This window comes from Anomaloglossus baeobatrachus (assembly GCF_048569485.1).
Source record: "Anomaloglossus baeobatrachus isolate aAnoBae1 chromosome 5 unlocalized genomic scaffold, aAnoBae1.hap1 SUPER_5_unloc_16, whole genome shotgun sequence".
NCBI lineage: Eukaryota > Metazoa > Chordata > Amphibia > Anura > Aromobatidae > Anomaloglossus > Anomaloglossus baeobatrachus.
This window is the reverse complement of record NW_027441791.1, coordinates 545,148-572,694: the sequence shown is the minus strand read 5'-3', so window position 1 is coordinate 572,694 and position 27,547 is coordinate 545,148. Positions and strand designations below refer to the sequence as shown.

Sequence of the window (27,547 nt, the reverse complement as noted above, 5' to 3'; positions counted from 1 at the left end):
GGGTATACAGCTCTAAGGTGGGGGGTGACATACAACTCTGGGTGTCTACAGCACTGGGGTTGGGGTTCATACAGCTCTGAGGGGGTATACAGCACCGTGGTGGAGGGGACATACAACTCTGGGGGTATAGTAGTATGCGCCCCCAAAGTCCTCCATATGGTGTTATGAAGCCCCAATTGTCCTCCATATAATATTATGTAGCCCTCATATAGTATTATGCAGCCCCCATATTGCACTATGCAGCCCCCATATGGCACTATGCAGCCCCCATATGGCACTATGCAGCCCCCATATGGCACTATGCAGCCCCCATATGGCATTATGCAGCCCCCATATGGCACTATGCAACCCCCATATGGCACTATGCAACCCCCATATGGAACTATGCAACTCCCATATGGCACTATGCAACACCGATATAGCACTATGCAACACCCATATAACATTAAGCAGCCCCCATATAGCACAATGCAGACTCATATAGCATTAGGGACCCTCATGTAGTATACAGCCTGCATATAGCACAATGCAGACCCAGATAGCATTAGGCACTGTGACGGGGTTTTTCTACCATATCATACAATCAACGAGCGAGTAATGGCTGTATAATCCAAAGAGCATTTATTTCAAGCAAATCAAATGGTCTATAACATAATCCACAAAACAGAGGGTAAAATTAGTAAAGAAAACACGAATATAGTCCAGTAAATATAATCCAGTAATGGATAAATGTCCAGGTCTCTCTGAGGAGCCGCACCTTCAGCCCTGAGGTTCAATCTTCGTCCTTCTCTCTTCAAGTTCTCAAACAGACTGACTCATCCCCCCCCAGGTAAGCAGAGAGTTTACAGTAGGTGGATTCCAGGCCCCCTCCCCCAGACTTAGGGACAGGAACACTACAGGGGGTGATTACCTACAGACAATACAATGTACACACAAGCAATACAAATAATGGACAATGAACCAAGCGTAAAATGCAAACCTACACAGCTTGATACACAGTACATGATAGCCCACCATCACAACCTCTCCCTCCTTCTGAATAAGTGAGTATGCCATGAGGTCTACACAGACCTCTGGCTATCTCACTTAAGTCCATATCGCTCAGCTGTGGATAGTCTATGGTTCTTCTGGGCAGATGTGAGGGAGAGCGCCCCCCTCGGGATCTGGCGGGACCAGGTGCTACAGTATGTACTACTTCTGGTGGGAGATTGTTCTTCTCAGCATGGGACTCATCCAATCCACAACTTGGTAGACAGAATAGAGCCATGACATCTAGAATCCTTTCATGTATCAAATGTCCAGGGGGAGGTGGGCCCTTCTGCCCACCTAAGGGGCTGATCCCAGGAGAAGAGAACAATGAGTCTCATGTTAGTCAGTTAATTGGATCTCGGCTGGAGAAAGACTAGGATCTATAGCTGAGGCTAGAACTTAGAGCCTGTGTTTGGACTGTTACAGATTGGAGATCAGTGCACACGTGGGATTGTGTTTTGTTGTTCACCCTGTTGGATTCAAGGAACTCATATAAGGACCATAGCCATATTTTCCCTGGCGTCGGAATACTGGGAGGCGCCACCGGATCTGTTGTTTTGTTGTGGACTCCTTGCAGAGTTTAAGGATTTATATTCATGTTTGGTGCTTTATGTTTGTGGTTCCAATAAAGCCCTTTGGATTGTTCCTTGGCCTGGCGTCCCTTACTGCTCTGTCACATACCCCATCACAAACTGGTTGGCAGCAGAGGGATCAGAGCAGAAGTAATGGAGGACAATGGCCCATCAACATTTGGAACCAGAACCTCAGAGTACAAGAACTGAACTGTGGGGAGCCTACAAACAAAGGCCTATGAATTAGGAGTCGGCTACAAAGGACTCTCTGAGGAGCAACTAACTGAGGCTTTGGAAGATGCTTGCCTGCAAGATGGCACTGAGGAAGGATTTCCACAGCAAGGGGAGGAAAGACGGGAGCTGGGGGTAAATACCCAAAAAAGTCAGTGGGTTGTGTGGTATGAGGAGGAGATGGCACTGCTTGGAGATGAGGCCACCATAGAAGATAAGAGGGAGGCTATTCGCGGAGCTAAGGAGAGAGCATTGCTGGAGGGGAGGCTCGCTGTGGAAGCAGCTAAAAGCTCCAGACAGACTGTAATCACAGCATCCACCATGAGGGAAGTCCCAAGAGTGCCCCACAAGGACTTTAAGCTATTTAATGAAGCTGCAGGTGACATTGAGGGCTTCTTCCAGGACTTCGAGTGTGACGCCCCTGGACTATCAGGTCCTCGGTCGCATGGGATCGTGGCAAGGGGCACAGAACTGTCGAGGAGGACAGCTGGCGGCCTTGCACCATCACCGGGCTGGGGCCAAGGCACGACGGGGTACGTGGACCCTAGGTCAGGGAGTAGCTCCAAGCAACCTGACAATTCACCCGGGGAGAACGGAACCTTCAAAATCCATTCCCAACCGCTCCAGTATCGGGGTACTAGTGCAACGAGGGGGATAGGACTTTCCACTAAAAATGGTTCAGAAAATCCCATGTGTGAACCCTGAGAGCAAGCTCCCACACTTAGCCATAGTGGGAAGCGGGACCTGGCAAGTTTCACACTACCGTGACCACCAGAGAAGTAAACTTAGTGCCAGGAGGCAGGTCACAGACCACCAAGCAACACCATCGGGGACGTAACCCAAACTAGCTCCCCTCAGTGGCAGCGGTGTCCAGAACTTTGGTTTACCCAGTTGTCGGTGTCAGCTTAATGGACTGAGTGAGTACGCAAGTGACCCCTGCATCCCACGGCCTTCCCCTCTCACCGAGTCCCGGGGTATCCGCCCTATCCATGGAGGGTCCCAACACCTGGCTGCCCCTGTCATCACCCCGGGTACTCCCCAACGGCAGCGGTGGTATCCACCTCTAGTTACCGCATACCATGGGTGGCGTCAAGAACTCTATAACTATCCCCTGTAAATATCCCCCTTCATTTGAGTGGCCGCACGACCCCCGGGTACAGAGATCCTCGAGCCACCGAGCACCCAAATCCGAGCAGCCCGACTCACGAACATCAATGCCGATTAATGGAAGTCCCGGAAAGGGAGCGAGTCAGACACCTGGTTGGGCTCTTAGAGGGTGGAGCTGCTGAAGCTTATAGAACTATAGACCCTCGGTGGAACTGCAATTATGGGACCATTAAAGAAACCATATTGGAACATTATGCTGTGACCCCAGATACATACAGGGCTCAGTTCCGTACTTTAGCCAGTGATGGGGAAAGGTCTTTCAAACTGTATGCCCACAGGCTCAAACAAGCTTGTCATCGCAGGCTGGAAAGAGAGGGGGCCTTAAGGTGGTGTCACACATAGCGACGCAGCAGCGATCACGACTAGCAATCTGACCTTATCAGGATCACTGCTGCGACGTTACATGGTCGCTGGTGAGCTGTAAAACAGGCAGATCTCACCAGCGACCAGTGACCAGCCCCCAGCCAGCAGCGACGCGTGGAAGCGTAACTAAGGTAAATATCAGGTAACCAAGGAAAGCACTTCTTTTGGTTACCCAATATTTACCTTAGTTACTAGCGTCCGCCGCTCTCACGCTGACAGTGCCGGCTCCCTGTTCCCTGCACTCCTAGCCAGAGTACACATCAGGTTAATTACCCGATGTGTACTCCAGCTACGTGTGCAGGGAACAGGGAGCCGGCACTGGCAGCGTGAGAGCATATCCATTTGGCGGGACCTCGGGCCTTCACCTAATGATACGGAGAGATGCTTTGCATTCTCCACTTTATCACAAATTTGAAAATAAGACTTTCCTATCTATTATATTGATGCAGTTCATAAAACCTCAATTCAAATTTTCTATAAGGAGAAACAAAGGATTTGAATTTATCTGCCCTTTTCTGCATTCAAGCTGAGATTGGCCTCACATCTGCTAGATAATTCTCTTTAGTTACCTGTTTCCAAAGGAAGGGGTCAGCTTCATAAGAGTCTTGTTGAGTCTTTATGGATTTTATCATTTCTATATGACACATGGCTACATATTATTTTTCCAAAATCGAGCTTTTAACCCATTGAAAGCCAAGGTCATTTTTTTGACACTTTCCTCAGCTTGGTGCTTGAAGCTTTCATTAAAATCAAAAATATGACACTGCCAACTATCCAAAATAACAAATAAAAAAGAAAAGGCTGCCCTAAAATCATTATGCAATGATTCAGATATAGTAACTCCATCAGCCGACAAGGGGGATGGAATAGTCATCCAAAGCAATGATGACTATATAAAAAAGCTCAGAATATCCCAACAACCCCATACACTAAGGGATTACAACTATGGGACCTTTTTCTACATTTAAAACAAAACATGCTCTCCTCATAACAAAGGTTTTGGAGAAAAATCTTACAGAGAAGCAACCACCATCCAACACATTGTATAACGATTTAGAGCAGACATCAGCTGGATTGATTGCAATCTACGGTAAGTAGTATTATTTTCCAAAATGTCAAATTCTCATTAGAGGCTCCAATAGCACTATACATCCCGCCTTGTCTGACTTACGTATAACCAAATAGTTGTTATTTTTAGTTCACAATCTACATTATATTGATTTTTTGTTAAATTATATACTTTTTTATTTTTATTGGAGGAGACATAACGGTGCAGAGCCAACTGGTCCTTTCTATCATATTCTGGAACATGTGTAATGATGGTACGCGAGATGTTACTGGATAATAATGAGGGTTTGAGTCCTTTGGTTTTACATCATGGTCCCCCACCAATTCTTCCAAATTATGATCCTCCTCCATTTAGTTTAGCATTACAATGGCCTTCTGTTCAGAGAAGGAGAATCCTTCAAATTCATTAAAGGTTGTAAATATATTAGTAGAGTAATTCTGACCTGAAAGATTTCTATCCTTATCAAAAAAAAAATGCCAGGAACAAAATTTTATCCTCTGGTCAGGACTTTGATCTGCTCAACCAATAAGACTGACCAAAATATTATGTCACACCAGAGAGTACAGACACTGAGCATGCAGCGTAACACAAGGGTAACAATGGAAATGGTAGAAAGGAAGGCCCTAACATAGGGAGAGTGGAGAGGGGACACCTCCTTCAACTCACTTGAGTCTGTACCCTATGGTCCCTAACGTCTTTATACGGATCCTTCCCTCTCATCGTCATAACATACCTCGGCACTCATTCATCCTGGCTAGTGAGCAGGCTGGGGAGAGCAGTAGTCTCACTACTTCAATAATACAACACAAGGTAAAGGAGACAGAAGGAAAATAGACACAAAAAGTTTTCCAATGCAGCTAAACATCACAGCTGCAATAGTCACAACTCCTCAGCTTCTTCCAGAGACAGGCTCCTTCCAAAGAGGTCAGCATAAAATGTTTGCTCAGTGTTGGACAGAAATAAAATCCATTTTAGTATAGGTTATTACTTATGTTGTGCTCTGATCTGGAAGAACAGGAATTGTGAGCACTTTGGGAATGTCACAGAATGGATTGATAAAGGTATAACTAGATTGTCCCCATTATTTAGAGGAATGTAATATGTACATTGTGTAATGTTCAGCAAAGATTTGGGCAACAGAAGAATGACTTTCACTATCTGCAATTATTATTTTACTTGATAAAGGATAAAAATAAATGTTATTCACTGATAAAGGGGAGAATAGATCAATAGAGAATTAATCAATAGATGTAAGGGGAAGGGAAATTCAGAGTTGTCACAATTTTCTGGATCATTGTTGGATATTTGTCTGACAACATCCACTTGTTACACGCCTGTCCCGTGTCTGGGATCTGCTCCTTCCCCCGCTCTGCTGAACTTTCCTGTGCTCCACATTGGGTTTATGGAAGTAGCCGGACACGCTCCATGTGCTGAGCTTAACTGGCCTATATAAGGCTACCAAGATACACCCCTGTGTCCTGGTATTAGGACTATTAGTGTGTGCACAGCGACCTGTCTGCAGTCTCCAGAACATCTCCAGACTATCTGTGGCCTCCAGCACCTCAGCTACCAATCTGCCTGTGGCTTCCAGTATGTCTGCCCCTGTCTGAGGTCTCCAGGAAGTCTGCGGCTTCCAATACCTCAGTTATCTGCTCCACACACAGGAGCTGATCATGTGACCCCTGACTCCTCCCTCCATGTGACATCATCACAGGTCCTGTAAGCACAGAGCAGCCATATATCTAGTGTGCGGCTCTGCAGGAGGAGGTAGGTGCAGGGTCTCTATTAGGGTATGTGCGCACGTTGCGTCTTGTCCCTGCAGAAATTTCTGCAGCGATTTGACAGTACATGTGCGCGTCAAATCGCTGCAGAAACATACCTCCCAACCGTCCCGGATACAGCGGGACTATCACGCTTTGCATTGTTTGTCCCGTTGCCACGGGCGGGACGGCCGTATCCCGGGCTCCCCGCCCACCCACTCTCTCCCCGCCTCACTGCTTTTCCCTCCTACCATCCTAACATGTGACGTGGCATAACAGAGAGGAGCGCGCTGCCCAAAACTAGTCTCTGCTCTGTGCTGCTGCTAAGGTATGTAAACGGAATCTCCCCAGCGCTGATTCCCCTCCCTCCCCCCCCCCCCCACGGCCGGAGCCTCTCTGTGCGGTCGCCCGGCCACCTCTCTCTGCGGGCAGACGGCCGCCTCTCTCTGCGGGCGGACGGCCGCCTGTCTCTGCGGGCGGACGTCCGCCTGTCCGCGGACGGTTGTCTCTCTGTGCGGGCGGCCCGCCATCTCACTGTGCGGGCGGCCGGCCGCCTCGTGTGGGCGGCTGCCTCTCTGTGCGGGCAGCCGGCCGCCTTTCTGTTCGGGCGGCCCGTGCCTCTCTGTGCGGGCGCCCCCCGCCGCCTGTCTGTGCAGGCGCCCCCCGCCGCCTGTCTGTGAAGGCGGGCGGCCCGCCGCCTGTCTGTGAAGGCGGGCGGCCGGCTGCCTGTCTGTGAAGGCAACCAGCTGCCTCACTGTGCGGGCGACCGGCCACCTCACTGTGGCTGTCTGCGTCTCCGTGCTGGAGGCCCGCCGGCTGCCTGCGTCTCCGTGCTGGAGGCCCGCCGGCTGCCTGCGTCTCCGTGCTGGAAGCCCGCCGGCTGCCTGCGTCTCCGTGCTTGGGGCCTGCCGGCTACCTGCCGGCTGCCTGCCTCTCCGTGCTGGAGGCCCGCCGGCTGCCTGCGTGTCCATGCTGGAGGCCCGCCGGCTGCCTGCGTGTCCATGCTGGAGGCCCGCCGGCTGCCTGCGTGTCCATGCTGGAGGCCCGCCAGCTGCCTGCGTGTCCATGCTGGAGGCCCGCCGGCTGCCTGCGTGTCCATGCTGAATGGGTGTGGATGGGGAGTGGATATGGGCGTGACTGTGAAATGGGTGTGGTTAGGGGGCGTGACCTAAAAATTTGCCCAAACTTTGTCCCTCTTTTCCTTCTTTAAAAGTTGGGAGGTATGGCAGAAACACTGCGTAATGAATGCAGTGAAAAAGCCGATTTCATGCGCTCTGGATGCAGCCCCCACCATAGACAGAGCGGGGGCTGCATCCAAAGCGCACAGAATAAGTGACATGTTGCTTTTTAGAACGCAGCAATTTGGCAGCATGCAAATCTCTGCATTCTAAAACGCACTGTGCGCATGGATTATGCACAATATTCATAGATTGTGCTGGGGACGCAGGACGCATGCAGTTACGCTGCAGTGCAATATACAGCGTAACTGCATGCAAATACGCAACGTGGACACAGAGCCTTATTTTTTCTCTTTCATTTTCCTGTTCCTGTCGTTGTCTTTATTGTTTCTTTGCTTTTATGACGAGGTTGAAGTCGGTTTCTTATTCGGGTTTTTCCTGTTTTTTTTTTTTCAGGTTTTTATCAACAAAAATCCCAACAATAAAATCCAGTGCAGTGCGGAGCCCGGATGTGAATAACTTACAGGGAAGGGAATAAGTATGGGATCCCTCGCTGATTGTGTAAGTTTCCCACTATCAAAGACATGAACAGTCGATAATTTTAAGGGTCACTTAATTTTATCAGTGAGAGATAGAAAATCCAAAATAAAATCCAGAAAATCACATTGTATAAATTATATACATTTATTTGCATTTTGCAGAGAGAAATAATTATTTGATCCCTCTGAGAAACAAGACTTAATACTTGGTGGCCGTCCCCTTGTTGGCAGCGCAGCAGTCTGACGTGTTTTCTAGTTGATGATGAGGTTTAATGTCAGGAGGAATTTTGGTCCACTCCTGTTTATAGATCATCTCTAAATCATTAAGATTTTGAGGCTGTCACTTGGCATCTCAGAGCTTCAGCTCCTCCATAAGTTTTCTATGGGATTAAGGTCTAGAGACTGGCTGGGCCACTCCATGACCTTAATGTGCTTCTTTTTATGTTTGGATTTTCCATTTAAAAATAAAATCACCTAATGGATTGAATCTGAGGCGCGATGTTATATTTCATTATTAGAATTTGTTTATGCTGTTATAGATTTGTATGTATTTTTATATACATATTTGTATATACATACAATTTTTTGCTTATATGTTGATTGTATGTTTTCCTTTTTCTTTTTTTCCCATTTGTTTGTATTGATAATGTGTATTGTGTGTTTTTACTGATTAAGTCCACTCCATGCCTGATTGGCTGGAGTGGACTTATATGCCTTATGGGTAAATGTTCCCATTGGGGTTGACAAAGAACACAGACCATTTTGTCTTGCTGTTTGCCATGTCTTTCTGGCTTCATTTCATTATATTTTGCTATATGTCCATTTTTCTTCTGGATTTTAAATGAATGCAAAGTTTTTTAAGGACAATTTGGAAGCTGGATCTCTTCTTCTTAGCCCCCAAAGGAAGCGTACACCCTCAAAAGATAGCAGAAAACCCCCCCAGACTAGAGCCCAAATAATTATAATTGGCACATACCAATGGTGGATGGGCTCTCACACAGATATCTGCGTCGCTGTCAGGTCCCTCACCGTTCCAGCTGCATTGCACCGCACAGCTGTGTATACAGTGACAGAGAAGGCAGAGGCAGTAATAAACCGTCGGTGCCTTATGTAGAGATGGACGGATTTATTCTCCGTTGCTATATGTTTGCGTATAGATGCACTGCTATGTAATGACATTGTAGAACATCACTGCAGAGTAGGAGTCAGATGGGCCGGATGTGTAAAGTCTGCGAGCTCCGAAACCAGTTAGGAATATCTAAACTTTTTTATTTACATCATTTTTCTAGTTTAGGAGTGAAATATAATGTGGCACATTTTGTAGTTGGGTTAAAGGGAACCTGTCACCTAAAATATGCGTTCTGACCTATCAGCAGACGCATGTGTGCCATAATTACACCTCCCTACCCATCCCTGTGTTATAAAATTGTATAATATGAAAGTAATAAAAAAACGTTTTATTACCTTTATATTTCCTATGTAAATAGCAGGGAATATGGTCACAGGGGCGGCGCCTAGCCCTGCACACTTTCCGTGGTGTCACGCCCCTGTGGGCGTGATACCATGGAGTCACATGAGTGAAGTCACCGTCGCTCATTCTACCCTGGGCACGTTTACACTTACTATTGCGGCAGGCTTCTCTTCCGGGTTCTCCTTGTCAGTTTCAGATGCGCACTGCACATGCGCAGTGCGCATCTTTAGCCGGCGCGTGAACACTCGGAAATGAAGCCTGCCACAATGCACGCAGGATAGAATGAGCGACGGTGACGTCGCTCATGTGACTCCATGATATCATGCCCACAGGGGCGTGATACCACGGAAAGTATGCAGGGCAAGGCGCCGCCCCTGTGACCATATTCCCTGCTATTTACATAGGAAATATAAAGGTAATAAAACTTTTTTTATTACTTTCATATTATACAATTTTATAACAGAGGGATGGGTAGGGAGGTGTAATTAGGGCACACATGCGTCTGCTGATAGGTCAGAACGCATATTTTAGGTGACAGGTTCCCTTTAATTTTCACTATTTTGCTGCCTTTATACAAGAAATGGGTGGTAAATTGTGCGCGTCACCAAATGTACAGATCCGTACACCATACATGGAGGTTTGTGTCCCTTGTATAAGAGGGACCTTACTACGGTCACACTTGTCTCCGGGATCTGATTTCCATAGAAGCGCTCTCACTGTGCCACATCACTACACTGTGTGCAGAATTATTAGCCAAGTTGTATTTTAGAGGATTTTTTTTATTATTGATCAACAACTATGTTCTCAATCAACCCAAAAGACTCATAAATATCAAAGCGTAATATTTTTGGAAGTTGGAGTGGGGTCTTTATAGATTTGGCTATCTTAGGAGGATATCTGTTTTGCAGGTAACTATTACTGTGCAGAATTATTAAACAACTTAATAAAAAACAAATAGATTACCATCTCACTTGTTTATTTTCACCAGGTAAACCAATATAACTGCACAAAATTTAGAAGTAAACATTTCTGACATGCAAAAACAAAACAAAAAAAAATTAGTGACCAATATAGCCCCCTTTCTTTATGATGACATTCAACAGCCGACCATCCATAGATTCTGTCATTGCTTGATCTGTTTACGATCAACAATGCGTTCAGCAGCCACCACAGCCTCCCAGAAACTGTTCCGAGAGGTGTACTTTTTTCCCTCCATGTAGATCTTATATTTTATGTGGGACCACAGGTTCTCTATGGGGTTTAGATCAGGTGTACAAGGGGGCCATGTCATTATTTTTTCATCTTTTAGACCTTTACTGGCCAGCCACGCTGTGGAGTAGTTGGATGCATGTGATGGAGCATTGTCCTGCATGAAAATCATGTTTTTCTTGAACAAATACCTACTTCTTCCTGTACCACTGCTTGAAGAAGTTTTCTTCCAGAAACTGGCAGTAGGTGTGGGAGTTGAACTTCACTGCATCCTCAACCCAAAAAAATCCCACAAGTTCATCATTGATGATACCAGCCCATACCAGTACCCCACATCCACCTTGCTGGCATCTAAGTCGGAGTGGAGCTCTCTGCCCTTTACTGATCCAGCCTCTGGCCCATCCATCTGCCCATCAAGAGTCACTCTCATTTTATCAGTCCATAAAACCTTTCAAAAATCAGTCTTAAGATATGTCTTGGCCCAGTCTTGACGTTTTATCTTATGTTTCTTGTTCAGAGGTGGTGGTTTTTCAGCCTTCCTTACCTTGGCCATGTCCCTGAGTATCCTTACCTTGGCCATGTCCCTGAGTATAGCACCCCTTGTGCTTTTTAATACTCCAGTAACGTTGCAGCTCTGCAATATGGCCAAACTGGTGGCAAATGGCATTTTGGCAGCTTCATGCTTGATTTTCCTCAATTCATGGGCAGTTATTTTGCGCTTTTTTTGCCCAACACGCTTCTTGCAACCCTGTTGGCTATTTGCCATGAAATGCTTGATTGTTCGGTGATCACGCTTCAAAATTTTGGCAATTTCAAGACTGCTGCATCGCTCTGCAAGACATCTCACAATTTTGGACTTTTCAGAGCCTGTCAAATCTCTCTTCTGACCCATTTTGCCAAAGGAAAGGTAGTTGCCTAATAATTAAGCACACCTTATATACAGTGCTGGCCAAAAGTATTGGCACCCCTGCAAATTCTATCAGATAATACTCCGTTTATTCTTGAAAATGATTTCAATCACAAATTCTTTGGTATATTATCTTCATTTAATTTGTCTTCAATGAAAAAACATAAAAAAAATTGTCATAAAGCCAAATTGGATATATTTCCACACCAAACATAAAAAAGAGGGTGGACAAAAGTATTGGCACTGTTTGAAAAATCATGTGATGCTTCTCTAATTTGTGTAATAACAGCACCTGTAACTTACCTGTGGCACCTAACAGGTGTTGACAATAACTAAATCACACTTGCAGCCAGTTGACATGGATTAAAGTTGACTCAACCTCTGTCCTGTGTCCTTGTGTGTACCACATTGAGCATGGAGAAAAGAAAGAAGACCAAAGAACTGTCTGAAGATTTGAGAATCCAAATTGTGAGGAAGCATGAGCAATCTCAAGGCTACAAGTCCATCTTCAAAGACCTGAAAGTTCCTGTGTCTACGGTGCGCAGTGTCATCAAGAAGTTTAAAGCCCATGGAACTGTGGCTAACCTCCCTAGATGTGGAAGGAAAAGAAAAATTGATGAGAGATTTCAACGCAAGATTGTGCGGATGGTGGATAAAGAACCTCGACTAACATCCAAACAAGTTCAAGCTGCCCTGCAGTCCGAGGGTACAACAGTGTCAACCCGTACTATCCATCGGCGTCTGAATGAAAAGGGACTGTACGGTCGGATACCCAGGAAAACCCCACTTCTTACCCCGAGACATAAAAAAGCCAGGCTGGAGTTTGCCAAAACTTACCTGAGAAAGCCTAAAATGTTTTGGAAGAATGTTCTCTGGTCACATGAGACAAAAGTAGAGCCTTTTGGGAAAAGTCATGAACATAGAGTTTACAGGAAAAAAAAAGAGGCATTCAAAGAAAAGAACACGGTCCCTACAGTCAAACATGGCAGAGGTTCCCTGATGTTTTGGGGTTGCTTTGCTGTCTCTGGCACTGGACTGCTTGACCGTGTGCATGGCATTATGAAGTCTGAAGACTACCAACAAATTTTGCAGCATAATGTAGGGCCCAGTGTGAGAAAGCTGGGTCTTCCTCAGAGGTCATGGGTCTTCCAGCAGGACAATGACCCAAAACACACTTCAAAAAGCACTAGAAAATGGTTTGAGAGAAAGTACTGGAGACTACTAAAGTGGCCAGCAATGAGTCCAGACCTGAATCCCATAGAACACCTGTGGAGAGATCTCAAAATGGCAGTTTGGAGAAGGCACCCTTCAAATCTCAGGGACCTGGAGCAGTTTGCCAAAGAAGAATGGTCTAAAATTCCTGCAGAGCATTGTAAGAAACTCATTGATGGTTACCGGAAGCGGTTATTCACAGTTATTTTGGCTAAACTTTGTGCAACCAAGTATTAGGCTAAGGGTGCCAATACCTTTGTCTGGCCCATTTTTGGAGTTTTGTGTGAAATGATCAATGATTTGATTTTTGTTTCATTCTCTTTTGTGTTTTTTCATTGCAAGCAAAATAAATGAAGATAATAATACCAAAGAATTTGTGATTGCAATCATTTTCAAGAAGAAACTGAGTATTATCTGATAGAATTTCAGGGGGTGCCAATACTTTTGGCCAGCACTGTAGGGTGTTGATGTCATTACACCGCACCCCTCCTCATTACAGAGATGCACATCACCTGATTTACTTAATTGGTATTTGGCTCTCAGCCTATACAGCTTGGAGTAGGACAACGTGTATAAAAAGTATCATGTGATCAAAATACTCATTTGCCTAATAATTCTGCACACGGTGTAGAGTCTTGCCATGGGGAAATAGATTTGCAGGACCCCAATGCAGAGGCCAGGTCAGTAGTCCACGGGGGCTGAACAGGAGCCATGTGAACATTTTCTTTTATTCTTAAACTAAACAACTGAAGGAAATGGCACAGGCCCCATATGAATTAACGCTCGGCCCCTCTGCTTCTGTTAGGAACAAGAATACATTGAATCCTAATTCCATTCCCTGTTCTTAACTGTAAAACTGGGAAATGTTTAATTTTTGCTCTTTCGTATTCTTCTTCTCTTATTCCCGGAGCAAGTGTTCTTTTATCTTTCAATCCACATTGCTGTATGAAATAAATTTTTTTGAAGATGACTCATAATTTTTCATTTTACTATAAAATGTACTGGAAATGAAGTAAAATTTCAAAGTGCGGTGAAATGGTGAAAAAAAACCAACAATTCCACCATTTTTAGTGTTGTTTTTACTATGTTCATTGTGTGCTGACAGTGACCGGTTAGCGTTATTCTCCAGGTCAGTGTGATTACGGCAATATCAGACTTGTATATTTTATTATTTAGCCGAGGCTAGAGATGAGTGGACTCGTGGACGTTCGGCTTCTGCTGATCCAGCTGAACATTTGTAAAGATCGGTTCTGGACTTGGACTTGATCTGAACTTTATTTGGAGTCATTAATTGGGCAGTTCACGTCTCCAACAACATGCAGCCATAAACACATCACTTCCGGGGGAGAGTGCTTTTTTTTTCCATCTTTTTTGTCTTTGTGCACACTACATCCGATCTCGCTGTTGTTACCCTCCACTGTGAGCCGATCAAACGCTGCAAGCGGCTCACACCGGGCTGAGTACCGAGCGTACCCGAGCACAGCGATACTCGCGAGAGTGGTTTACATACGTAAAACGCCCGAACTCTGAATGTGACTTTTGTTTTCTGGGGTTTTGAGTTTGTACCGAAAACTGAACTTCAGGTTCGCTCATCTCTAGTGGTGAATGAAAATTAGACTTTTGTAAACTTGTAACTTGTTTTTTGCTTGATGAGCCGACATTTTCATTGATCCCATTCTAGGTGCAATATGGGTAACTGATCACTTTTCATTGTATTTATATTGCTACAAAATAATGTGCTATTTTTATCGGTCGGTTTCACTACTTACATAGCACATTTCATGATGAAATTTTTTTTCCCTACCCAGTGATATCTCACCTCCCTTATTATCTGCAGTATTTTACATATCGGCTCATCTCCTTCCCATTCAGATCCTATTAATATCGGATTCTCTCAGTGGAGATATATAAGAGAATTCTCCTGATTGCCCTGTGAAGGATGGATATGGACAGGGACAAGATGGCGGAGAGGATATTACACCTCACCCTAGAGATCCTCTTCCGGCTTACTGGAGAGGTGAGAGATTCTGATGACGTCACATTACATCATTCTTATCTATGGGAATAACAGATGGACAGAACTGGAGAGGTGAGGACTCTGGAAATGTCTGGAGTGACATTTATTACTGTGTCTCTCCATAACCAGGATTACACAGTAGTGAAGAAGACCTCTAGTGAGTGCTGTCAGGCCCCTGTGTCTGAGGGATGGGGAAGACCCCTGAGCCCAATCACGGGGCCTCCACCTCACCCCCCGATACATGAGGACATCAATGACCAGAAGATCCTAGAACTCACCTACAAGATGATTGAGCTGCTGACTGGAGAGGTGACACTGCTGGGAATGCTGGGACATTATACAGTAACGCTATGAAGGGATCGGAGGTGATGGTATCATTGTATGTGTCAGGTTCCTATAAGGTGTCAGGACGTCACCGTCTATTTCTCCATGGAGGAGTGGGAGTATTTAGAAGGACACAAAGATCTGTACAAGGATGTCATGATGGAGGTTCCCCAGCCCCTCACATCACCAGGTAATAGACAGGACTAAATACACACGGCCTATAATTATCTGTATGTAAGGAATGAATTCAGTCCCTGTATGTGTCTCCTCCAGTTCTATCCAGTAAGAGGACAACACCAGAGAGATGTCCCCGTCCTCTTCTCCCACAGGAGTGTAAACAAGAAGATCCCGATGTTCCTCAGGATGTGCTTCCTCCAGCTCTATCCAGTAAGAGATATCTACTCATGTACTTTCTGCACTAATTTTGTGGTTACATTTTTAGACTTTCTGCTCTGGTTTTTCAGCTGTATTTTCTTTGCTTCTGCTTCTTCTTCTGTTTGTTTCTAGTCCCTTCTCTATGTTGTTATGATGGCAACTCAAAGACCTGCAGAGGGTTCATGAATACCCTGTTTCCCTAAAAATAAGCCCTAGTTACAGTCAGGGCCAGCGTTGGGAGGAGTAAAACGGAACTGTGTAATTTCTCAGGAATTTTTTTCTTAGGCAGTGCTTTTTTTGTGGGGGGGGGGTGCTGTAAGGCGCCGGCAGCCAAGGAGTGGGAGGGGGTGCTGTCGGGCAGCTGGGAGATCCTGTGCACGGTTTACTACATACGGTACTGTATGCTGGAGAGAGAGGCAGGGGGTGCAGAACTACAAGGCTCAGCATACTCCATCCACTAGTGTATGCAGCAGAGGCAGGGGGAGCAGAACTACAAGGCTCAGCATACTCCATCCACTAGTGTATGCAGGAGAGAGAGGCAAGGGGAACAGAACTACAAGGCTCAGCATACTCCATCCACTAGTAGAGAATATAGAGGAAAAAATTCCAGCAACTTGATCCAAGCAGGAAAATTTCTTTCAAATCCAAATTCTTTATTTAAATACATCTTTAAAAAGTCCATGATATGCCGGAGTTTTTTGCCCAAAAACGTAAAATGTAAAAAAAAAAAAAATGACGTGGGCTTCGCCATATTTTTGTATGCTAGCCAGGTACAGCAGGCAGGTATGTATGGGCTGCCCCCAACCCCCAGCTGCCTATTTGTACCCGGCTGAGAACCAAAAATATAGGGAAGCCGTTTTTTTAATTATTTCATGAAGTTTTGTGAACTTCTGGCAAACTACCCTGGAAGGATTGGAGACACCTATAGAAGGAGATTTGACACCTTGACCTTGATTCTTCAAAGCAATTGTACCGCCCCGTGGGCTCGGCTGCGACCGCAAAGCCGCTCGGTTCCGTGCTCGTTCTACGGGTGGTGGCTCGAGCCTCTCACGGACCTGGGGGTCACGTCGCTCTGCAAGGGGGTTGGCGCTACACACGGGGACTTCCACGACCGGGGGCCGCGGTAGCTTGATTTGGGATGATAGTTCGTGACGCCACCCACGGGTTGTGGTGATTGTAGACACCACCGCTGCGGTGTAGGTATGGGGGCTCCCGGGAGCGGTGTAGTGGCGCAGCTAGGTGTTGACCCCTCCATGGTTAGGGGATGTTGGTCCCGGGGGGGGCCCAGTTGGTGTGGGCCGGGGGGGAAAGGGTGAAGTGTTGCGGTGCAGCGCGGTGCGGTGCCTGATGGCAGTGGTGTACTCACTCTGACACAAGACACTGGAGTCGCTGGTAAACCAAACGGAGTGCTGAACGGGGCCCGCAGCCGGCTGCAGCTTTTCCAGATCAGGTTGGTGGTTTCCGCCTTTCTCCTGCACCTCTTTGTGTGGTTGGTGACTCCTGTGCCTAAACACCAGTAGTCCGCTCCCCGACGTGTTTGTGTCGTAGGAGCCCGTTTGCCCGCAGACGCTGGCCCTTTGGATCTCTTGCCTTTCGCGGTGGCACTTATCCGGAATGGTTGGGCTGTTGCCTTCAATCGGGACTTAGGTGGGAATGAACCCCTGAGGTCCAGACCGCAATCAGTTAATTTGGCTATGTTGGTGGCTTCTAGCCTAGCTCGGGGTCTAAGTATCCTGCCGGTGCTCCAGTATCCAGTTGGTTCCCCAGTTCGGTTCCGGCGGGCCACTACCCTGCCCCGGTCCCTTACGGTTCCACCGGTCGTCTTCCCGGTCTCCTGCAGGCGGCCACCACCGTCTACCTCCTTGCCAGAGGTGCCTGGGCTCCGACCCAGACACCAAGTAGACTGCTGGCAGGCCTGATCACAGGTCTGCCCTTGAACTTCACCCTCCTCCTTCACTGTCCAAAACTAATCTACTACTGAACTACTGCTTTCCCGCCTCCAGGCCTGTGAACTCCTCGGTGGGTGGAGCCAACCGCCTGGCTCCACCCCACCTTGTGTGGACATCAAACCTGGAGGGTGGTGACAAGGTTTTGTGAGTTTGACTGGTGTTACCTAACTGGAAGGGGTGTGGTGTTGTGTGTGACTACCTGAGACGTCCTGTCTAGTCCAGGGCGTCACACAATTATGCCAGAATTCTGTCAGAAATCACTTTTCAATCAACTTGTTGTGCAAAACAGAGTTGTGAAAAAAGATTGTGCTACTAAATCATCATGGTGCGCTGTGCTGACATGACTTGTATGTCCTTCAGCTCCCAGCAGTACAAGCAGACATGGCCTCGCCATGACCTTCACCTTCGAAGAAGCTGACTATAAAGCGTGTGACTGTGATCGGAGGAGGTCTGATAGCGCAGGTAGCTGCAGCAACCAGACACACTTTTGTTTTAGTGGACCAGACTGATAACATCTTGAAAACGTTTGCCAAAAGTATTGAAGACAGCTCGAAAAGGATCACTAAGAAGATGTTTGCGGACAAGCCTGAGGCTGCTTCACAGTTCATCAGCAAAACCCTCTCAAACTTCAGCACAAGCACAGACCCAGTGGCCGTGGTGCACAGCAATGATCTGGTGTTGGAAGCCATAATAGAAAACATGGAAGTGAAAAACGCACTAATGAAGACACTGGACAAATTTGCACCAGAACACACCATATTTGCCAGCAACACATTCTTATTGGCAATAACTGACATAGACAACTCCACAACTAGGCAGGATCAGTTCGGAGGGCTGCATTTCTTTAATCCAGTACCAATGATGAAGCTGGTGGAGGTCATTAAGACACCAGTGACTAGCCAAACGACTTCTGACTCTCTCATGGACTTCAGAAAAACACTAGGAAAGATGCCTATGTCATGTAAGGACACCCCAGGGTTCATTGTTAACCGTCTTCTGGTACCATACCTAATGGAATTTGTGTATCTTCATGAAAGAGGTCATGCATCTAAGGAAGACATGGATGTTGCAATGAAATTGGAAGCCCGTTACCCAATGGGTTCTTTTGAGCTTTTGGATTATGTTGGTCTTGACACTAGTAAATACGTCATTGATGGTTGGTACCAGATGGAACCTGAAAACCCCCTTTGTGCCCCCAGTGAATTGCTCAATAAGGTTGGAAAGAAGACCGGAGAAGGATTTTATAAAGACAGATGGTTGGCCTGGCTGCACTGCAGAGCTACCGTATTTTTCGGACTATAAGACGCACTTTCCCCCCCCCCAAATGTTGGGGGAAAGTTAGGGGTGTGTCTTATGGTCTGAATATAGGGCTGCGGCCGGGAATGAGGGTGCTGCGGTGGAGCGGGCCATCGGGGGCACGAGCAGGCTGCAGCAGCCTGCCGTGACCACGTGGGCCCGCTCTTTACATATGCACGCCCGTCCTCCCGCCCATTGTCCCTCAGTGCTGAAGCCACTGACAGGTGGGCGGGATGATGGGTGTGGGGTGCGCGCGTAATTAACAGCTGGCCGTGATCACCCCTGGCAACTACAGCCTAGAGTGATCACGTGCGGCTGTATTCACTGCTCCCCGCGCATCATCATCAGCGCGGGGTGCAGTGAATCAGTACACTCACCGACCACTTCTGTGCAGCACCGCAATCTCCTCCAGTCTGCCGGTCAGCTGATCTGTGTAGCGAGCAGTGAGCACAGCGATGACATCATGCAGGTCAGCTGACAGGCAGACAGGAGGAGATTGCGATGCTGCAGGGAAACGGGGACAGCTTCACACTCCAGCGGCGCTGCTGCCACCACAGGCAGGGGGAGGTGCGCAATGCTGCGTGGAACGAGGAAAGGTGAGTATAAACGTTTATTGTTTTTTGTGTGATACAAAATACATGCCATATAGCAGGATGAGGGTATATAACAGCATGGGGCCATATAGCAGGATGGCAGTATATGGGGGTATATGGCAGGATGAGGGCATAGTCAAGGATGGGGGTATATACCAGGATGGGGGTATATACCAGGATACCTTAGCAGAAAATTTAGGGACATTACCCCCATAACACTGTCAGCAGCAGATCCTCGCCCCATAACAGTGTGTCATGACCACATTTTTTGATTAAAATTTTATTTTCCTCCTCTAAAACCAGGGTGCATCTTATGGTCCGGTGTGTCTTATAGTCCGAAAAATACGGTATATTTTTATAGTCTCTTGTTTACTTTGATTACGATGACCGCTGTTGTTTTTACATTGCACGGTTTTCTCAGCACTTATTAACACTCTAGTGCCTTAAGGCCCCGTCACACATAGAGATAAATCTTTGGCAGATCTGTGGTTGCAGTGAAATTATGGACATATTGTTCAATTTTTACACAGCCACGAACCTGGCACTGATTGTCCACAATTTCACTGCAACCACAGATCTGCCGCAGATTTATCTCTGTGTGTGACAGGGGCTTTACAGCCATGATTCTCTATTTCCTCCACATCGTTTTGTACCACTGATTCGAAACATTTATAAGTCATAGCCATTCTACAGTCAATAAAAAATAAATGTAAAGAAAAATAAATTGTGCAACTTTTGGAGGTTTCACGCCAATTTTAACCAGCTTTGCCAAAATGGGCAGAGCTTGGCCAGAACAAGGGTGTGATGCCACCGCTTCTCTAATTCATAACAAACTGCGGTGTTCCCTATGCCAGAAATCTCACTCCAGCCCCTGACGTAATTTTCAGTGTACATCGCAGGTCTTGATGAATTAGAGCCCTAATGTTTATCTGCACAGACAGCAAGACCCTACTACCTGCTTTGGTTACAAAGCCTAAGGATAGGCCATCAATGTTACAGTCCCGGACAAGCCCATTAAATATTTGGCTTCTGTCTCTATTTTATTTTCGTCTTCGAAAAAAAAACCTTTTTGAAATTGTCTATGTTGTGGATCAATGTCACAACGAGATGCTTGCAGGCATCGCCAAATGTCATGGCAGCATCAGGATCTGTGGAAATTACACATTCTGGCACTCTGCTTGCTAACTTCTTTGGTGTCTGTGAGCAGCGCAGGGAGACACAGGCATCGAACCACATACTTAGTAAGACTTGCAATAGTTATTCTCTGCTGGGCCTCTTGTTAATGTCTTTGATCACATGCTGTAGTGGAGTCAGTATCATTTGCTCCCCTTCTGTATATGCTGGCTGGACTATTCCATTAATGCCAGCTATGGTTTACCTATACAGGTCTGGTGAGGTGTTGTGATACAAACTAGTGGTTGTTGTGCATTATTTCTGTGAGGAGTTGTGCTAACCCTTGTTGTCTTTTTGTTTCTGCCTTCCTGCTCTTGCTTTTCTCCTTAGTCTCTCACTGTTTTATTTCTGTGAGTTTGCAGTGCCTGAATTTTTGTTTTCCCGTCTGTCTTAATCTGTATTTCCATCATACTCCTGCCCCTTCCTTCCACGTTCAGGGGTAATCTAGAGGTTAGGGATAGGCTAAGGTTTCCTGAGGGAAAGTATAGGAGCCCCCTGTCCCTCATTACTCATTATCCTACAGTCACATTGCGATAATCAATCAGATTATTTACTATAACACATTCTAGAGAACTGGTGCTAGGAATGGGAGATCCGAATTAATGAAGATGTATCGTATTTTTCGCTTTATAAGACACGCTTTTGTTACCCCAAATTTTAGGGGAAAGTAGGGAGTGCGTCTTATAATCTGAATATACGGGGCCAGGGGAGGTGGGGGCAACTCTGGAGCGATGCTGGGGGCTGCTGGGGGGGCTGGTAGAGGCTTGTGAAGGCTGCTGGAGGCAGCGGGAGATCTCCTGCTCCCGCTCATATAATATGCCAGCCGCTCTCCATCACCGTTGTGCTGAAATCGCACCGTGGCGATGGGCTGGGAGAGCAGCGCATATTATATGTGCCTGCGCCCCCATTTGATCGCACATGTTCACAATCCCCCCCCCCCCCCCCGTGTTAGATATGGCCCCCATGTTGCTGGCTATTCTAAAATAAAAAGCTTTTCTTACCTCCTCCAGCGTGTCTCCCGGTGTCTCCCCGATCTCACTGTTGCCGCTGTGATCAGGCACGCAGAGATCATATCACTCTGCTGTGCCGATCACATGAGCGGCACCAAGAACCAGGAAGTGCAGGAGCTCAACCGCATGGAGGGAGACACGAGGTAAGACAGAATTGGAGAACGTAAAGTAGTGTTTATTTTACTATGGACAGCAGCATAGGGGCCATATCTAACACAGGGGGACGTGTGCCAGCAATAGGAGACCTGTGCCATCTGTATGGGATGTGTGCCAGCAATATGAGACCTGTGCCACCTGTATGGGACATGTGCCAGCAATAGGAGACATGTGCCACCTGGATGGGATGTGTGCCAGCAATAGGAGACCTGTGCCACCTGTATGGGACGTGTGCCAGCAATAGGAGACCTGTGCCAGCTGTATTGGATGTGTGCCTGCAATAGACCTGTGCCACCTGTATGGGATGTGTGCCAGCTATAGGAGACCTGTGCCAGCTGTATGGGATGTGTGCTAGCACAAGGGGGCTATATTCAATATAAGGGGGCCATATCCAGATTAAGTGGGCTAATTATAGGATGGGGGGCTATAAGAGACATATACCCTATATGATTTGTTAGACGGACACTGGCATTATAAGATGGACCCCATTTAACATTAAAAAAAAAAAAAATTCTCTTTTCCTTCACCAAATTTGGGGGTGCATCTTATAATCAGGTGCGTCTTATAAAGCGAAAAATACGGTAACTCTTAGATCTTGAAATTGGAAAACAGATTCAGAATAATTTGTTTCCTAATTTAATATCTAATATTATGGTTTAAAAAAATAAATGTGGTTTCAAAATTATATCATTAAAAAATAATAACATTGTGTCTATTTTTAGCCGATGACTGTATCAGGAGTTCAGATGGAAATCTAATATCTTCAGAATTTAAAACAGATGATCAAACTATCACATATGATACATATGAAGAGTATGCTGTTGTCCCAGATATACCTCCAGTCCTTCCTCGGAAAGCTTTATCATCTGATCTTTTCAAACAAGTCCAAAATTACGATTTATCACAGAATTGTAAGCAAAATAAAGGTTACAGAAAGGATGTGGAACATGTAACGGCTCCTACAAGGGAGAAACCATTTTCATGTTCTCAGTGTGGGAACTGTTTTATTCAGAAATCAGACCTTGTTAGACATCAGAAAAATCACACAGGGGAGAAGCCATTTTCATGTTCAGAGTGTGGGAAATGTTTTATTTGTAAATCAGATTTTGTTTCACATCAAAGATGTCACACAGGGGAGAAGCCATTTTCATGTTCAGAATGTGGGAAATGTTTTATTCAGAAATCAAACCTTGTTAAACATCAAAAAATTCACACACGGGAGAAGCCATTTTCATGTTCAGAGTGTGGGAAATGTTTTATTCAGAAATCGGACCTTGTTAGACATCAGAAAAATCACACAGGGGAGAAGCCATTTTCATGTTCAGAGTGTGGGAAATGTTTTATTCAGAAATCAGATCTTGTTTCACATCAAAGATGTCACACAGGGGAGAAGCCATTTTCATGTTCAGAGTGTGGGAAATGCTTTATTTGTAAATCACATCTTGTTTCACATCAAAGATGTCACACAGGGAAGAAGCCATTTTCATGTTCAGAATGTGGGAAATGTTTTATTCAGAAATCAAACCTTGTTAAACATCAAAAAATTCACACAGGGGAGAAGCCATTTTCATGTTCAGAGTGTGGGAAATGTTTTATTCAGAAATCAGACCTTGTTAGACATCAGAAAAATCACACAGGGGAGAAGCCATTTTCATGTTCAGAGTGTGGGAAATGTTTTATTCAGAAATCGGACCTTGTTAGACATCAGAAAAATCACACAGGGGAGAAGCCATTTTCATGTTCAGAGTGTGGGAAATTTTTTATTCAGAAATCAGACCTTGTTTCACATCAAAGATCTCACACAGGGGAGAAGCCATTTTCATGTTCAGAATGTGGGAAATGTTTTATTCAGAAATCAAACCTTGTTAAACATCAAAAAATTCACACAGGGGAAAAGCCATTTTCATGTTCAGAGTGTGGGAAATGTTTTATTTGGGAATCAGATCTTGTTTCACATCAAAGATCTCACACAGGGGAAAAGCCATTTTCATGTTCAGAGTGTGGGAAATGTTTTATTTGTAAATCAGATCTTGTTTCACATCAAAGATCTCACACAGGGGAGGAGCCATTTTCATGTTCAGAATGTGGGAAATGTTTTATTTGGGAATCATATCTTGTTTCACATCAAAGATCTCACACAGGGGAGAAGCCATTTTCATGTTCAGAATGTGGGAAATATTTTATTCAGAAATCAACCCTTGTAAAACATCAAAAAATTCACACAGGGGAGAAGCCATTTTCATGTTCAGAGTGTGGGAAATGTTTTATTCAGAAATCAGACCTTGTTAGACATCAGAAAAATCACACAGGGGAGAAGCCATTTTCATGTTCAGAGTGTGGGAAATGTTTTATTCAGAAATCAGACCTTGTTAGACATCAGAAAAATCACACAGGGGAAAAGCCATTTTCATGTTCAGAGTGTGGGAAATGTTTTATTCAGAAATCAAATCTTGTTTACCATCAAAAAAAATCACACAAAATAAATCATTTTTATGTTCAGAATGTGGAAAATGTAATTCTCAGAAATCAGATCTTGTTAAACATCTGAATAAGGCTATCTTCACATTTCCGTTGTTTTGCATCAGTCACCTGCATTGCTTAAAAGGAATCCGTCACCAGAATTTTCGCTATTAAACTAAACAAATCCCCTTCTGCAGCTCCTAGGCTGCATTCTTTAAAGGTTCATCTTGCTACTGGCCACCCTTTCAGACCTAATTAACAACTTTATAAAATATTACCTTTTGCTATGGTAATGCTGGCCCCAGGGGCGGGCTGTATTTCGTCTGTTATCCCCCCCTCCTGTCGCTGTTCGCCGTCCCCAAGTGTTCATTTACATAGATGATGCCGCCGCCCTCATGTTTCGCAGTGCTCCTGAAGTCTCGCGCATGCGCAGTGGCACTATCGCGGGACTGAGCACTGTTTTCAAATCGCGAGCGCCGGTGATGTTATTGCGCAGGCGCGAGATTAAGGGCGGCACTGTGAATGTCATCACCAGCGTCATCCAAGTACCCGCCCATAATCTCGTGCACGCGCTTTTACCTCTGCCTCTAACATTAAGCGCATAACGGTAGAGGCAGAGGTAAAAGCGCGTGCACGAGATTATGGGCGGGTATTTGTATGACGCTGGGGATGACATTAACAGCACCGCCCATAATCTCGCGCCTGCGCATTAACATCACCGGCGCTCGCAATTTGAAAACAGTGCTCAGTCCTGCGATAGTGCCACGGCGCATGCGCGAGACTTCAGGAGCACTGCGGAACATGGGGGCAGAGGCCTCATCTATGTAAATGAACACTGGGGGACGGCAAACAGCGGCAGGAGGGGGGATAACAGACGAAATACAGCCCGCATCCAGGGCCAGCAAACCTCATTACCATAGCAAAAGATAATATTTTATAAAGTTGTTATTTAGGTCTGAAAGGGGGGCCAGTAGCAAGATGAACCTTTATAGAATGCAGCCCAGGAGCTGCAGAAGGGGATTCTTTTAGTTTAATAGCGAAAATTCTGGTGTCAGGTTCCCTTTAACGCTTGTGACTGATGCGTTATACAACGGGTGAAAAGAAATTGAATTTCTTGTCATGAGAAAGCGGATTCAGTTGAGAGAGAACAATCAGCTGATCGCTCTCACAAACCGACCAACTGATCGCTCTGAAAAGCCGGTCGCCTAGAGATCAGATGATCTCTCTGAAAAACCCGATCATTTCAGTTTAAAACCTCACTGGGGGAGAGGGGGAGGGGGTAACTGATTTTACATGATTTCGGACGTTTTGCTGGACCTGCTGAGCATGCTCAGTAAAACGTGATGGATTCCTGCACTGGAATCCGTTGCGTGACGCAGGATAACGGAATCCTGCACCATAGACTTACATTATGCCTCCTGACGGATTCCAATGGAATCCTGCGGGGTGCGTTTTTTTGCCGCAACAAAAAACGTTTCATGCTGCATCACTCCCGCCCGACGGTCAGTCAGTAAATGACTGATGCGCCGCGCGGCAGATGCAACGCAAGGTCATCAGTCACAATCCGCCGCTCATACAAGTCTATGGGAAACAACGGAATCCGCCAAACGGATTGCGTTGTTTATCAGAGCGGCGGATTGTGACTGATCCTAAACAACGGAAAGGTGAACATAGCCTAAGCTACACAGGGAAGAAACCTGTTCCCTCACTTATTTTCCCTTCTTTTGAGGTCCACACTCTCAGGCTTTACAGACCCTTCTCCCTGCAAGTAGCAGTTGTTTATCGCCCTCCAGGCCCAACCAGTCAGTTCTTGGATCATTTTGTGACCTGGCTTACACATTTTCAAGCCTGTGACCTCCCCATTCTTGTCATGGGGGACTTTAATATCCCTATTGATGATCCCCCCTCCCCAGCTGCCACTCACCTTTTATCTCTAACCTCCTCTCTTGGCCTTTCACAACTAACTAACTCTCCTACACATGAAGGTGAGAATACGCTGGACCTGGTCTTCTCCCGTCTCTGCTCAGTGCATGATTTCACTAACTCCCCTCTCCCACTTTTTGACCACAACTTTCTTTCATTCTTGGTCAAGAGCTGTCAACCCACTCAGGACACCCCCACTTACCTCCCATATAGGAATATACACGCCATTAACAACCAGAAATTTCTAAAGACGTTGCAGTCATCACTGGCCCCAATATCCTGCCTCTCATGTCCTGACTCTGCTGTAAAACATTACAATGACACCCTACAGAGCGTCCTAGATGAAGCTGCACCTGCTACACGCAGAGCAACTCAGCGAAGACGACACCAGCCCTGGCCCACGTTGCAAACACGCCTTCTTCAGCGGTGTTCCAGGTGCGCTGATTGTCTGTGGAGAAGATCCAATCTAGCAGAAGATTTCATCCACTATAAATTTATGCTCAAAACATACAATGCTGCCCTTCACCTCTCCAAACAAGCGTACTTTAACACCCTCATCACCTCTCTAGCCAACAATCCTAAACGACTCTTTGATACTTTCCATTCCCTCCTCGGACCAAGAGTTCTGGCCCCAACCACCAACCTCAGCGCAGATTACCTGGCCAATTATTTTAAAGAAAAAATTGACCATATACGCCAGGAAATTTCCTCCCAGCCTCATAACACCACACATTGTCTGCCCTCCTACACTACATCTAGCTCACTTTCACTCTTTGATCCAGTCACAGAAGAAGTCACCAGGCTCCTCGCATCTTCTTCCCCTACTACCTGCACTAGTGACCCTATTCCCTCACATCTCCTTAAATCTGTCACCCCAGCTGTCACCACTCACCTAACTAAAATTTTCAATCTCTCTCTCTCTCCTCTGGTGTCTTTTCCTCCTCCTTCAAACATGCCAGCATACACCCATTACTTAAAAAACCACCCCTGGACCAAAATTGTGCCACTAACTACAGACCTGTCTCTAATCTCCCATTCATCTCAAAATCCCTGGAACGCCTGGTCCACTCCCGACTAATTCGCTACCTGTCAGATAACTCTCTCCTTCACCCTCAACAATCCGGTTTCCGCTCCTTACATTCTACTGAAACTGCTCTTACTAAAGTCTGTAATGATCTACTAACAGCTAAATCTAATGGTCACTACTCCCTGCTCATCCTCCTGGATCTCTCTGCTGCATTCGATACTGTGGATCACCAGCTCCTACTCACTATGCTCTGCTCTATGGGGCTGAAGGACACCGTTCTTTCTTGGTTTTCTTACATCTCTGACCGCACATTCACTGTATCCTTTGCCGGCTCCTCTTCCTCTCCTCTTCCCCTTATGGTCAGGGTTCCTCAGGGGTCAGTCCTAGGTCCCCTCCTGTTCTCTCTATACACAGCCCCTATTGGACAAACAATCAGCAGATTTGGTTTCCAGTACCATCTCTGTGCTGATGACACCCAACTGTACACATCTTCTCCTGACATCATCCCTGCACTATTACAAAATACAACCGATTGTC

At 46.0% G+C, this 27,547-nt stretch overlaps 2 pseudogenes; both read left to right on the top strand.

Annotated features, from left to right (window-relative positions):
* The first annotated feature begins 17,608 nt into the window (after positions 1-17,608).
* On the top strand, positions 17,609-18,746 carry LOC142258881 (hydroxyacyl-coenzyme A dehydrogenase, mitochondrial pseudogene; annotated as a pseudogene).
* A 496-nt stretch (positions 18,747-19,242) lies between these two features.
* The window catches only part of LOC142258880 (uncharacterized), an 81,948-nt pseudogene continuing 73,643 nt past the window's right edge, over positions 19,243-27,547 (top strand).